Source organism: Pseudonaja textilis, chromosome 13 (genome assembly GCF_049901715.1).
Source record: "Pseudonaja textilis isolate UNSWEBS1 chromosome 13, rPseTex1.2, whole genome shotgun sequence".
NCBI lineage: Eukaryota > Metazoa > Chordata > Lepidosauria > Squamata > Elapidae > Pseudonaja > Pseudonaja textilis.
The window spans coordinates 13356013-13369462 of NC_142002.1; the positions used below are offsets into that span (position 1 = coordinate 13356013).

Below are 13450 nucleotides of genomic sequence, written 5' to 3' on the forward strand. Positions count from 1 at the left end.
GATTCAACTAATATTCTGACTTTCCTTACCCCACCCCACTAAATTGCACACATGGGCTATAATAGTCCTTAACAGGGGTCGCCAACCTTTTGGACCTCAGGGATCACCAAACTCATAATTTTTAAATCCTGCGGACCACTAATGTGAATTTTGACTGGTGGTGGCTTGCTGACGTTGGTGGGAAAGTCGGTCCCATATTCCAGAGCTGCAGTAGTCACAAGACTGGCCCTCTGGTCATCCCAGAGCAGCTGCTCCTCCACCTGGGTGCACCGGCCTGCCATGGACTGGAGGAGCTGCTCTGGGAGGACCAAAGAGCCAGTCTTGTGACTCCTGCAGCTCTGGAATATGGGACCGACTTTCCCACCAACGTCAGCAAGCCACCCCGGGACAGATTTTTCTCCTCCGCCATTAGTCTTACCTTCCAGTTCCAGCTTGCGTGGCTCTACTCAAGGTAAGGTGTGCGCTTGGCCGAAGGGTGGGGGCCAGCAGGTGGGCGGGCCATGTGAGTGGCACAGCCTTGTGTTCTCACACAGCCTGGATTAATTGCTTTGGGAGGAATGCTTTGGGGGGACATTTCTCTGCAGACCACCAAAATTTTCTCACGGACTACCAGTGGTCCTCAGCCCACCAGTTGGCAACCACTGGTCTATAAGGCAAGACTTAAATTGGCCTATGTCAGTCAGCTTTGGCCACTATCAGTCCTGCCCATCACTTGCTAAGTGAGAATAACAACATACTAAAATGATACTTGTATTTCCCCGTTTATTATCTTGGCATTCCAAGTCATATTCCATCTTGGATTCAATTATATTGCATTGTTCTCATGGAACGAAGCTGGATTATAGTCAGATTTGGAGTAAGTTCAAACGATACGGATATCTCTGGATTGTGTGTCATCTTTACCAATGATTTGTCATCTATCAGTCAATGCCCACCACAGGTATCAATATAGGAATGAATACATGATTGAGAAAAAAAAGTAAATCTGGACAGTTCTAAAAATAGCATAGCAGCTAGTCATAGCTTTCCCATTGGTGAGGAACTGTGTTAGCCTTCTTTGTAAAAACTCCAGCATGGTGGGAATTTCACTTTCATCGTAAAGCTTTCCACATTATCTTTTATAGCTTATTATTTCAAGAAGTGCAGAAAAATGTAGCTATTGCTTTGTAACGGGATCAAGTCATCGGCCAGTCAACCCCATTATAGCTTCAGTATGCTACAATGGCTGTTCAAGATCTCATAATTGGGACCAAATACCTGAGATTTTTTTTAAACTGGAATCAATCCAAGAACCTTCTCGATTTGGGTATGCATGTTCTTCCAAAACCAAGTAGTTTTGCTTAGGATGATTCCTAGGGCTGTGAGAGAATGACTGCCAAGTGCCTTATGCTTAAGGCACTACTATAACTCCCAATTTCTAATCTGATGCCTTAACTACTACTACAAACTGGCTGTCCTTCCAAAGCCCCATAAGGCTAGTATGATTAAAATAGAACAATGGAACAACTTGCCTCCAGAAGTTGTGGATGCTCCAACACTGGAAGTTTTTAAAAAGATGTTGGATAGCAATTTCTCTCAAGGGGTGTAGGGCTTCCTGCCTAGGCAGAGCGTGGACTAGAAGACCTCCAAAGACCCCTTCCAACTCTGTTGTTCTATTTGATTTGAACAGTAAGGTTACATACATACATTAGTATGATTAGTGCAGTATAATTATACATACAATGCAGAGAAAATCACAAATGGGAAAATGATAAATACAGCATCCATAGGTGCCAAATTTACCATCATATTTGGTTTTCTTTCCCCTATAACTTGACTGTGGGTCCTTTTTCTGTAACAGCTGTTATGTGCCAACTGTTTCCCTGGTTGTGTTGTTTCAAGCACATACATGCTTACATAGAGAGCCAGTTTTGTTTGATGGTTAGAGCACTAGGCTAGAAACCAGGAGACTGTGAGTTCTAGTTCTACCTTAGGCATGAATGCCCAGCCAGGTGACCTTGGGCCAGTCACTCTCTCTCTCTCTCTCTCTCTCTCTCTCTCTCTCTCTCAGCCCAACCCATCTCACAAAGTTGTCCTTGTGGGAAAAATAGGACAAGGAAGGTGTCTTGTATATGTTTGCCACATCACATTATTTATAGAAATAATAAAGGTGGGATAAAAATTAGTGGCTAACAAACAAATGTTGTTGATTCTGAATAGTTGCCATCTATTATTGAAACCTCAGCAGCATTTGTGTGATTCCCCCCTCCTTCCCCAATTTTGCTTTTACAGACATACCACCTGATACAAATTATTAAGTTCACAGGTATCCTGCCACCACTTTTACTTATTTCACAAGGGGCTTCCCACTCAGAATCTGAAAAGCAAACATCTGCAGCATTTCTTAGAAGATGGGCTTGGTGGTCACAAATTTAGCATTTTCTAATATTGAAAGTTTAGCCATTCTTTTGGTCATCCCTGCATAGCTAACACGTTTGTTCGCATATCCAGTATAAGTTACCCTACCTTACCTGATACTTTGCTTCAGTTCCAGAAATCTGGAAATACTCAAGCTTTTAGAAAATGTTTCTCATATTTTTCTTCAGCTCTGGAAAAAAAATCATTTCAGTAGATTGCATAGTGCATAGCTTTTCTAGTTTAGTTTAGTTTTTTTTTAAAAAAAGTTTTGTCTAAAATAATTCTTTATTCATATTCTGCAACACTGAATATGCAGTCCACTGAATTAGTGAGACGTCCATCATTTCTAAGGTGTGTCCATTTGGGAGTGAGGAATTATACATAAAATGCAGAGAAAAATCATAAATGGGAAAATGATAAATATAACATCCATAGTTATACCATCCAAATTATATACTTTTTATATGCACCCATTATGTATGCACCCATTATATACATTTTCTTAAAATATTTCCAGGTGATTTTGGGGAAGGATATATTTGTTGCAGATATGCATTCTCACATTCTTCAAAGCCTTTTGCCTTCAAATCCAAATTACTACACTATTAATATTTAATACTGTGTTCAGATTGACCAGGGATTTTTCTGCTTTAAATTGCTAATTACCTCTTATACTTTTAGCAAGCTAGACATCAAAAGACTAATCGTTCTTAATGAATAATCCTGACAGTCCTTTTAAAATTTAATTTCTTATTCCAGTTCCTCCCATTGGAAATTCTGGGCAAAATATTAATGATATGGCAGAAGATTGAAAGCTTTACCCTAAAGTCTAAAAAAAATCAAAAATCAATAGAAGGATTTTATATTCTCTGCAGAAATGGGAGGGAACATCCCAAATTTGAAAATATCTTGTCAGGTAGGCAATTACTTCATTTGATTTTATTTGTATTAGGAAATCTCACTAAAGAGTGGACTTCCATAAAGAGTATTTATTTTTTAATCTTTTTTTACTAGACTTCTATTCTGCCATTATTTGTACTTCATAATCTGCTAATTGTTAAATTACATAACTTTTCAGCTCAAGTATTTTTTCAGAATAAGCAAAATTAATAATAAATTACCATAATCTTATTTCAGATCTAGGAAAAAATACGTATCTAGTAATGAAGGTTGCACCTCTTTTATTTACCTTTTTTAATGGAGAATCAATGTTGATTACCTGAAAACTATTGCAGAATTGTAAATACTGTAGGATAAATGACTTTTATGACAATACTGGACCACATAATAATGATGAGACTGAACAAATGTCCTTATTTTTAGCTTTCTGGTTCTCCTTGCCAGCAGTTTAACATTGTATTGATAAAGAGGAAGTTAAAACTATATATTAGACATCATCCAGATGCTATTTTCAGTAACTTAATATTTACTTATGAAAAAAATAATGTCAAGGATCTTTTTGCTTTTATTGCACATTCAGACAAGCCCCTGTTAATATGAAGGCCACTTTGGATACTGATTTAGGTAATCCAGTAGTTGAGCCATTTCATCCCTGGAAAGAAAGTGATATCAAATTCCATCCCAAAATGTTGCTTAGAATTATATGGACCTGTCCATATAATTGCCAGGTGTCAAGACTGAGGACTCATCCCCAAATTGGAATCAGATTTCCTTTCTACCTCTGTCCAACAGCTGCATTGAAAAGTGTTGCTTGTACAACCCTGATTAGATCAGCATATAAATTACCCAATACCGTACTTCTTTAAAATGTTTGAAAGCATGAGAGGGTTATTTTAACCATGTTTTGGTGGGTTGCAAAAAAAGAGGCACTCTCTTGGTGGAAAATGTTTAATGAAATCTGTATTATTTCATGAAATTGAAGAGGGGATTGTTCTCCTGAGCTAGGCATCAGGTTAAGGCATTGGGATAGAAACCAGAAGATTGCGAGTTCAAGTCCCGCTTTAGGCGCGCAGCCAGTTGTGTGACTTTGAGACAGTTCTCTCTCAGCTCTAGGAAGGAGACAGTGGGAAATCATTTCTGAAAAACATTGCCGTGAAAACTGAAGGGGCTTTAAGAAGAGACTGGACAACTGTTTGTCTGAAATTGTATAGGGCTTCCTGCCTGAGCAGGGGGTTGGACTGGAAGACCTCCAAGGTCCCTTCTAACTCTGTTATTCTGTATTCTGCAGTTATCAGGAGTCAAAAGGATTGAAAGGAACAATTTTTTAAAAATATGAGAAACCCCACCTATCCCAATAATCTTGGAATAATGAATCTTCAGAGGCAAGGATCAGCATTTTATAAAATATGGGAAGACAATATTCATCAAGTTAAGCAAAAGATTTGCTTTTGTTACTTCTCATGATGAATAGAATAGAATAGAATAGAATAGAATAGAATAGAATAGAATTGAATTGAATTGAATTGAATTGAATTGAATTGAATTGAATTCTTTATTGGCCAAGTGTGATTGAACACACAAGGAATTTGTCTTGGTGCAAATACTCTCAGTATACATAAAAGACAAGATAAATTCGTCAAGGGTCAAGAATCATCAGGTACAACACTTAATCATAGTCATAGGGTACAATAAGCAATCAAATCATACTAGGAAACCATCAATATAATACCTGGGGATTATGAACAATTTTGGGGCAAACAGAAAGGAAGGTCAGCAGGGACCTTCCTTTCTCTTTATTTTTTTCCTTCCACAGCCTTGTTATTATTCTTTCCTTAGTTCTTCTTCTTTTCCATATAGATTACTCTTCAGTAAAAATTAAAAATACTGACCCTGCCAAAACTAAATTAACTTGGTATATATCATTCATCAGAATTCTTAGATTTTTTACATCCTGGACTTTCATGCTCCTGCTTGACATCCACTTAACTTTTCTGCAAAAAATGTAGCAAGATGTTTGGTCTCAAAAGGAAATCTTAAGTTTCTGAGAAATCTTCTTCTGAGAAGATTCTTGTTAAACTTACCAGAAGAACTCAGTGCCCTTTTTCCATACCATGTTTCAGGAAAGCTGAAGAATTAAGGCAGACTTAATGGCAGTCATGTGCCTGTTTTAATTTTCACTAGAATCGGTTTGTTAATCTTCCCTCTTTTGTGTCCTCACCCTTCCTTGATAAATGAAACCAAGTGATGTTGGGTTTTTTTCTTCTTCTTTTCTTTTCCTGTTTAGTGTGGCTATATAAGAGTATTTTATAAAAACAGAAGTTAACAATTCCATATGTATATACTGCCCAGTTAGTTTCGTGATTTAAAATGGGTAAAACAACCCTCTCTTTTTCTCCTTTTGTTAGGAAATTTTCATGAGAGGCAAGTGATATATCCAGTTGATATATCCTGGATTCTCCATTGCAAATCCCAACTCCCCTCTGCCCAGATGAGCTGTATAAGGGAAATATGCTTTCCATCAAAGAGATCAAGTTTTGAATGAAGGCTTCCTTTGGGAATGCTGATGTCACCAAATTCCTGTCTATGATTTATACTTTTTGCGAAAGGTAGATGGCCCAGCTGTGGCCTGCATGAGGCATTCCTGGGACTAGAAGGTATACAGTCCAAAACCCGTCATTGTAGGTAAACATTGCTGCCTTCTTGTCATTTTTAATGTAGCCGAAGGGAGAAATTAATCCAACATGCGATTGGAAGGTCTTTCTTTTATTTTTTTTTATAAAATCCAAGTGAGCATTCAGAATAATCAGTTTTACTATTTGACCTGCCACGTCCTTGACTTTGGAGAATGCAATCTCCTGCCTTCCCGCTGTTTACAGACCTTGTAGGTCATGAGGTCTGGAAAAAGTAACGCAAGGCAGTTGTACAGCATTCAAAGTCATCGGACAGGTGGGGAAGAAGGTTAAAAAATAGTTAAGAAGATGGTGACCATGGCTACCCAATTGAAGCCTCACCCCTTTTTACGCGCACCACAATGCACATACAAGGCTTTGAAAGGTCACAACCATTATCTCAATTTTTGGACCTCTTCTGTGGATGCGCTACATAGCATCTCATACCATCTTGCCCAGGCCATAATAAACGTGAACGACACAGATGTGAGGACGAACAAAACTGAAACTCTGGGACTCCCATATTCCCAGTCCAGAATATTAGCAATTCCACCTAGTTAATTAGAATGGTTTTTGCTGGAAGTGTATATCCTTATAGTTAAGCTTGTGCTAAGAATGCATGAGTGAAACATTAAAATATCTCTTAAATCACCTAATGGAATCCTTGTGTACAGTATGTTTACTTGCTGTGTTCTATGCTGCTTAATAGCAAACATTCTCTAGGTGATTATTAACATAAGGAGGAAAACAAAAACCATTTGTGTATATATGTATGTGTGTGTGTGTGTGTGTTTGTATGTATGTGTAATATATCTAGAACAGTGTATACTACAGAACAAAAATATTTCTTGACATAGTAAAGAGATTCTTCAAACTTTGGAGTGAGATTTTTAACATATAATTTGCTTAGTTTCTGAATTCAAATGATTCCTCGAAAAGCCTAAGAGCAAGTAAACCAAAGAATATGTATTTTCCAAGTGCAGAATTATTTTAAAGAAATTTTAGTATGTATACATTTTGCCTTGAAAGATTCATCACAGTACATCATGCAGTCTTTAACATTAATATTAATGTAATATTAATATTTTGTTGCCTTTTAAATTGCTTGGTTGCATTAGTTTAATGTAACACTTTATTGAGCTTGTCACATTTTTAATTTGGTAGTATAGGGGTAGGATTGGAAGCAGAACACAAATTTCTTACTGCTCACCACTGGGAATCTTAAGGCAAAGAGAGAAAGACAGGATATAAATTGTAAAACTGAAGCAAAATTAAGTATTCAGTTAAGGCAGAAATAGAGAGCTATCCCCCCCCCCCCCTTGAATGTATGACTGTAACTTTGTTGCTTGTATCCTTATGATTTTTATTGACTGTTTCCTAGTATGATTCGATTGCTTATTGTATCCTATGACTATTATTAAGTGTTGCACCTGATGATTCTTGACTCTTGACGAGTGTATCTTTTATGTATACTGAGAGCACTTGCACCAAGACAAATTCCTTGTGTGTCCAATCACACTTGGCCAATAAAAGAATTCTCTTCCGTTGAGCATTACAATTCCTCCTTTTTCTTGGGAGGGGTCAGTCAAAACTAGGCAGAATCATTTATCCCTTTTCCCTCCCCTCTCCCTTTCCTGGGCCTTGGTGAAGATCTGAACTGATTTTTGAAATGCTTTCAAAAGCAACCTCAGGGTTATGTGTGAAGTTGGAGAAAAGAGTTCATCCCACAAATGCCGCAATTATGCCCTTGCATCATGACATCTGATGCAAGCATGCAAGTCATGGCATCGGCATGATGGTGTAAGCATCCCACCACCATTGCTTCCACCACAGCAGATGCTCTATCTATCATTGTTCCATTTATCGGAAATCCACATACCCCCAGCTCTCGAATTCCCAAAAATGTTTTTACTCTGACCAGCTAAAAGTTTGCACAGTCTTGATTTGGAACCATAAACCACCTGGTCTTGCACAAAAAGGGAATCTTTGGGTGATTCATTAGAATCAAAGATTATCGTGAGTCGTAGAGCAGCTGCGGAAAAACTTGCCTTAGCCTTTGACCCGTGAGTTGTGCGTTGTAGAAAAGAAATGGTGGCCTTCCCATTTGTTGCCAGCATTTTGCAATAGGGTTTCTAAAACGATAGTTTATATGTCCTTTGGTAATAAATAATTCCAAATCAGGCAAGCAATTGGAAGCACATGCATTTTCAATGAAACGAAGGCTCGGATCAAGAGGTTTTTTTGCTTCGTCTTTTTCTTTGCAAGCCAAGAATTGCTCTTAGAAACACGTGCAGAAATAATGTTATTCCTCTGATGGATATAATACAAAATACATGCTGTGGCATACTTAGTAGGGTGGAAAGGCAGGCAGGACCAATAAAATAATATGGTGTGATTTGTTTTTTTTAAACTATGACCTGAAATTTTGAACATTCCAAATTTATAGTCCGTTGAAATTCAGAAACCTTTTTTTTAAGTCAAAGGAAATATCTAGATGCTCCCCTTCTTCAAGCTGTGTTTGTAAGCTAAAACCCTTTTGTCTGATGGAGATCATTTTTTGGTTTAGTAGAAGGCTTTTCACAGACTCACGCCACAAAATAAAGCTTTCTCGCCTGGACCAAGAAGAACAGCGTATCAATCATATCATCCAAATCTCTTTTCTGGTAAGACAAACTACGTGTTTTGAACCTCTGTGATTAAACTCCTTGGACCTTCCTTCAGCATCTTTCTGATTCTCTGCAGGTGACTTCTGTCTGAGAATGGTATGTGGATTGTAATCCGAAATGCCCCTTAGACTCGTCTAACATTTACCTGTTTCATTAGGTGTTGCTTTCTATCCCAGAGAGCCATACTTTGGAAATTACCAGATTGCAGTGCATAGTTCCTAACCAGGGATTTGCTGCTCTCCTAGATAAATAGCAGAATATCAGCTTTGGATCAGTTTTACTTTGAAGTTCCAAACCTGAAACTTTTCTTGATGAGGTAGTTCGTCGTCCGTCTTCTCTAACATTCATTATAAGGGCATCTATGTTTAAGATGTAGCTAATTTGGCTCTTAGATGACAATCAGAATATGTTCCCTGGTGGTCTCAGCGGCCCCCACCTTTTTTTATTAAACAGCAGGAGGGAAGGTTTTTCGTTTAGCTTATTTCCCGTGCCTGCTCCACCCTTCTGAAATACTTCTACTGCGTAGCCACCAATGCCTCCCAAGCCACCTCACGTTTTGAGAAAAACCCTCAGGGCATCCTTTTTTTATTTGAATTGATTTTCTACAGTTGTTTATCTTTTTTTTCAATCTGGTCATGGAAAGCCCATCTGGTTCCTATTTTAATCAGTATTCCACAGGGAGCAACATCATATTTCGAGAGACCTAGCAATGCTAAAACAATAATCCATAAATGATGCAACTGCTGGTAATTTGAAACATTTTTATCCACTGTTTTTAGAAGTGTGCTAATGGTATAGGCTAACTGATTTCACAGAGGGTCTTATTAACAGATATGTAGATACTCTGACATAAGCAAATGATTAGGCAAGCCATGGATTTCTGCTCTTATTGTAAGCATAAGTGGTACCGAATCCCATTGGCTGGCTGTGGATTCAAGTATTTCAGAATTAATTAATTCTTTCTTTCTTTCTTTCTTTCTTTCTTTCTTTCTTTCTTTCTTTCTTTCTTTCTTTCTTTCTTTCTTTCTTTCTTTCTTTCTCCTCCTCCTCCTCCTCCTCCTCCTCCTCCTCCTCCTCCTCCTCCTCCCCTCCCTCCCTCCCCTCCCTCCCTCCCTCTCTCTCTCTCTCTCCTTTCATCCAGACTTTAATAAAGGCTATAAGGTATAAAGGAGTCAGCCTCATTAAACTCACATTACACAGGAGACTTCTGTGTAAATGCAGCTGAGATTGCACTGCAAAGGAAATCATTTATACTGGTTGAAGGTCATTGAGTTGTTGGGACTGTACCAATTTGGCAAGTAACTTTTCCCTTTTACTGATTTTGATATATATATATTTTTACAAAGAGATCACGTTACAAGCAAAAAGCTGTATAATCTTCTGTGATGATGCTCATTCCACTTAGTAAAGGTATAAGCCTTTTCTAATTGACCAAATAAAATATTTTGGATGGGTTCAGTCTCTCAGTAGCTTATAAAGTAGTAGCTTACCAAAAAATACTATTACTAGAATGAGCCAGTTTACAATGCAGTACTTGGCCAGTTAAGCAGTGCGGAATTAAGCAATTTCATCTCCTTATGCATCGTGGTGGCACCGTGGTTAGAATGCAGTACTGCAGGCTAATTCTGCCCACAGCCTGGAATTCAATCCTGACCAGCTCAAAGTGGACTCAGCCTTCCCTCCTTCCGAGATCAGTAAAATGAGGACCCAGATTGTTGGAGGGCAATACGCTGACTCTGTAAACCGCTTTAGAGAGGGCTATAAAGCACTATGAAGTGGTATATAAGTGTAAGTGCTATTGCTGTCATTGACAAGGAGAATTGTGGTGCAAGAAACAACACCAGTAGAGTATTTGTAGCTCAGGGTTGAACTGTGAGGTGCTTGGTGCTCTCTGAGCCTGTTTTTTTTTTTTTTTTTTGCAGACGTTTCATTACCAAACTAGGTAACATCATTGATGAAGTTTCTCAATTTGGTAATGAAACGTCTGCTAGAAAACAACCAGGTTGGGACGGCACCAAGGACCCCACAAGAAATGATCACAGAACTACATTAAGTCCAGCAGTGAATAGCATGTTACGCCTGAAGTTAAGCACCCAGTGTTTAGTTCTTAAGGAGCCAAGTGGGTAGGAAGACTTAAACTTTCCCCATTCTTTCTGACCTCTCTCTTCACTCTCCTGGAATGCCTTGCTTTTTCCCAGCTAGTCTCATTTTGAGGTAAGAGCTTGGCATTGGAGGGAAGATTGAGGACAGATTTCTCTAATAACAACCAGGACTATTCATGATGAGTCCAAGGAACAAGTTTCTTTGAGCTTGGATTAATACGATTTACTTGGAAATCCTACAGAATGCATTTTCACTTTCAAAGCAGAAATCTGCATACAGGGAATTCACAGCAGTCGAAGTCTTGTTTTCTGTCTTGTGCTCTTTTAATGCCAGAGAGAAGGGGACACTTTCTTTGGAGAAGGATGCCTGCATATCGGTTTGGAAATACCTATTAGCTTTCTTATCAGCTCTTCCACCAGACCTTAGGAAGCTCAACCATCAAGGCAGGAAAAATGAATTCACCAGTCCCGTAATCTAAGGAGAAGTTGCACTGATTGCCAATGTTGTCCTTGTAGCATATGGCATGAATGGCATTTCATTGTTAGGGCCACCTGTGCCAGCTTGGCTCCTGGGCACTTTCCCACATTTCATCGTTTTCCCAGGCCCAGACCATTATCCCTGGCACTCTACCCCTGCAATAGGATAGTGTCACTTTTCATTCCAGAACCTGACCGTCCACTTTGTAAGCAGTTCTACCTGGCTCACCTGGAAGCAAATCCACAACACTTAAACAAATCGGTCTGTTACACGATATCTCGTTTGGCCAGTTGTAAACACATCTCCCTGATGTCTGATTCAAAAAGGCCCAGACCTTTCTCTCCCTTTACTCATGTGACCTGGTGGGGCTGTTTCCATTGCTGCTGCTTTGAGATATGCACCGCCCTACACGGCTACCTCCAGATTCGGTTTCGACAGCGTCCCAATAATTTGGTGAGACCCTGTGTTTTCTGCAGAGCCCGTTTTAAAATCTCAGTGGATTTATTGAGAAAATGTATTGAGGGTACTCAGATTACAGAGCAGAGGCCTTAAGCCTGTGTGATACAATCCACAAAGAGCCGCTACTCTATATAAATGATCTTTTTTTAAAAAAGTAATGAAGCACAATAAGGATCAACTCTGCATCACTGAATACAGATGTTGAAAGGTAGCTCTTTGGTTTGGAAAAAATATTATTCACGGTTAGTTCACCAGACTTTTTTACAATAATGTTTATGTTATTTTTTTTCTAACCTTCAAACCTTTGCCACTTTCAAGAAACGATAACAGATTCATTACAACGCATGGTTACAACATTTCCATGTTCAAGAGGCTTTGCGTGTTCCTGTAGCAACAGATAGGCTTCTGGTTATGGTCACTGTTAACAGTTTTACTCTCAGATCAAATCTAGGCAGGAGATTGCATGCTAATCTTAATAAGGTAGAGCATAGGTAAACAGATGGCATCTGTTCGTGGGCTGAACCACCCTGGAGTTGGGAGGCTAACTACTGGTAAGTGTTCTTCGAAATTCACATAAAAATAAGAAAAGCAGCTTTCCAGTTTCAGTATTTTGAATATGAAGTTTTCTCCTTCCTTTCCTTCATGTTGAAAAGTTGACAAAACATCCAAACTTTCCCTCTGCATTCTGAAATGATACAGACTTCTATCATTTGCTTTGGATCATATATGTTACCTTAGCATACTACCTAAATGACAATGTTCTCTTAGCTCGGATTCAGTTAATGGCCCTTAATGCCTCAGTAAGAGTGGCCAAGACAACACATATAAACAATGCTACTAAGGGACTGAGATGGTATCTTTTTTAAAAGAGGAGAGATAGACACAGATGCCTTAATACTTCAACTTCAGATTTTTCTAGCATGAGCTCTGGGATCAAAAAATACTTTCTGTTGCTATTCAGAGCCTTGGCTCAAGTTAGTTTTATTTATGGCATTATGTCATTAAGTTGGGGTAGTTAGATAGTCATGTGTATTACATCTACACTGACAGCCCCCAGCAAGATGTTATTAAGGAGTTTAAATAATTCCCTGTTACTGGAAGAGGGTTCATTTCATGGCTTAAGAAACAGAAACCCTGTAGAATCCAAGAGGTTTATTTATTTTTATCCACTAAGACCGTTGCTCAGTTGTTTAGAACTCAAGCGCATATCTTCTGCTTGGATCAGAACCTCAAGTCAAATGCTCTTTGGCTGAGCTGTGTTACAGAATTCTTTTTCTCCTTAAAATAGAGATGCCTCTTTTCCATCCTCTTGAAACATGGAAGAAAAATAAATTATTGGCTCCCAGCGAATTATGTTGCTGGGAAGCAGCCAATTTAGTGCTTTTGTATGGAAACAGCAACAAACATCAACAAAATCCAGTTTGGTCAGAGAGTAGGCTGGTCATTTGGAAATTTAACTTTAACATAAACAAGTCCTCTTGTGATCGATTTATCATGGGAATACTTTAAACATTTGACTGGAAAGATTGGCTAAAAAAAGGTGTGTGTTTTTTTCAGGCTGAGTCCAGTCAATAAAATATAGACGGTGTCATCTTTGCAGTAATTTAACATTTAAGAATGTTCTAGGAATTAGCAGAATAGCCAATATTTCAAGAATCAATAAATTACAGAGAGTAGATGAATAGTGTCATATTCTGGAGGGAGGGAGAATCTGTGACAGAAGAATGGCCAAATTGGAAACACTTTAGTTTTAGGCCAGCCAGGATGAAAACTAAGGTA

General features: G+C 38.5%; 1 protein-coding gene across 3 annotated transcripts in view; it reads left to right on the plus strand.

The window, feature by feature from the left end:
* FAM227B (family with sequence similarity 227 member B) overlaps positions 1–13450 on the plus strand; it is a 75650-nt gene that overhangs the window by 39987 nt on the left and 22213 nt on the right. The gene's annotated exons all lie outside the window — the stretch shown is intronic.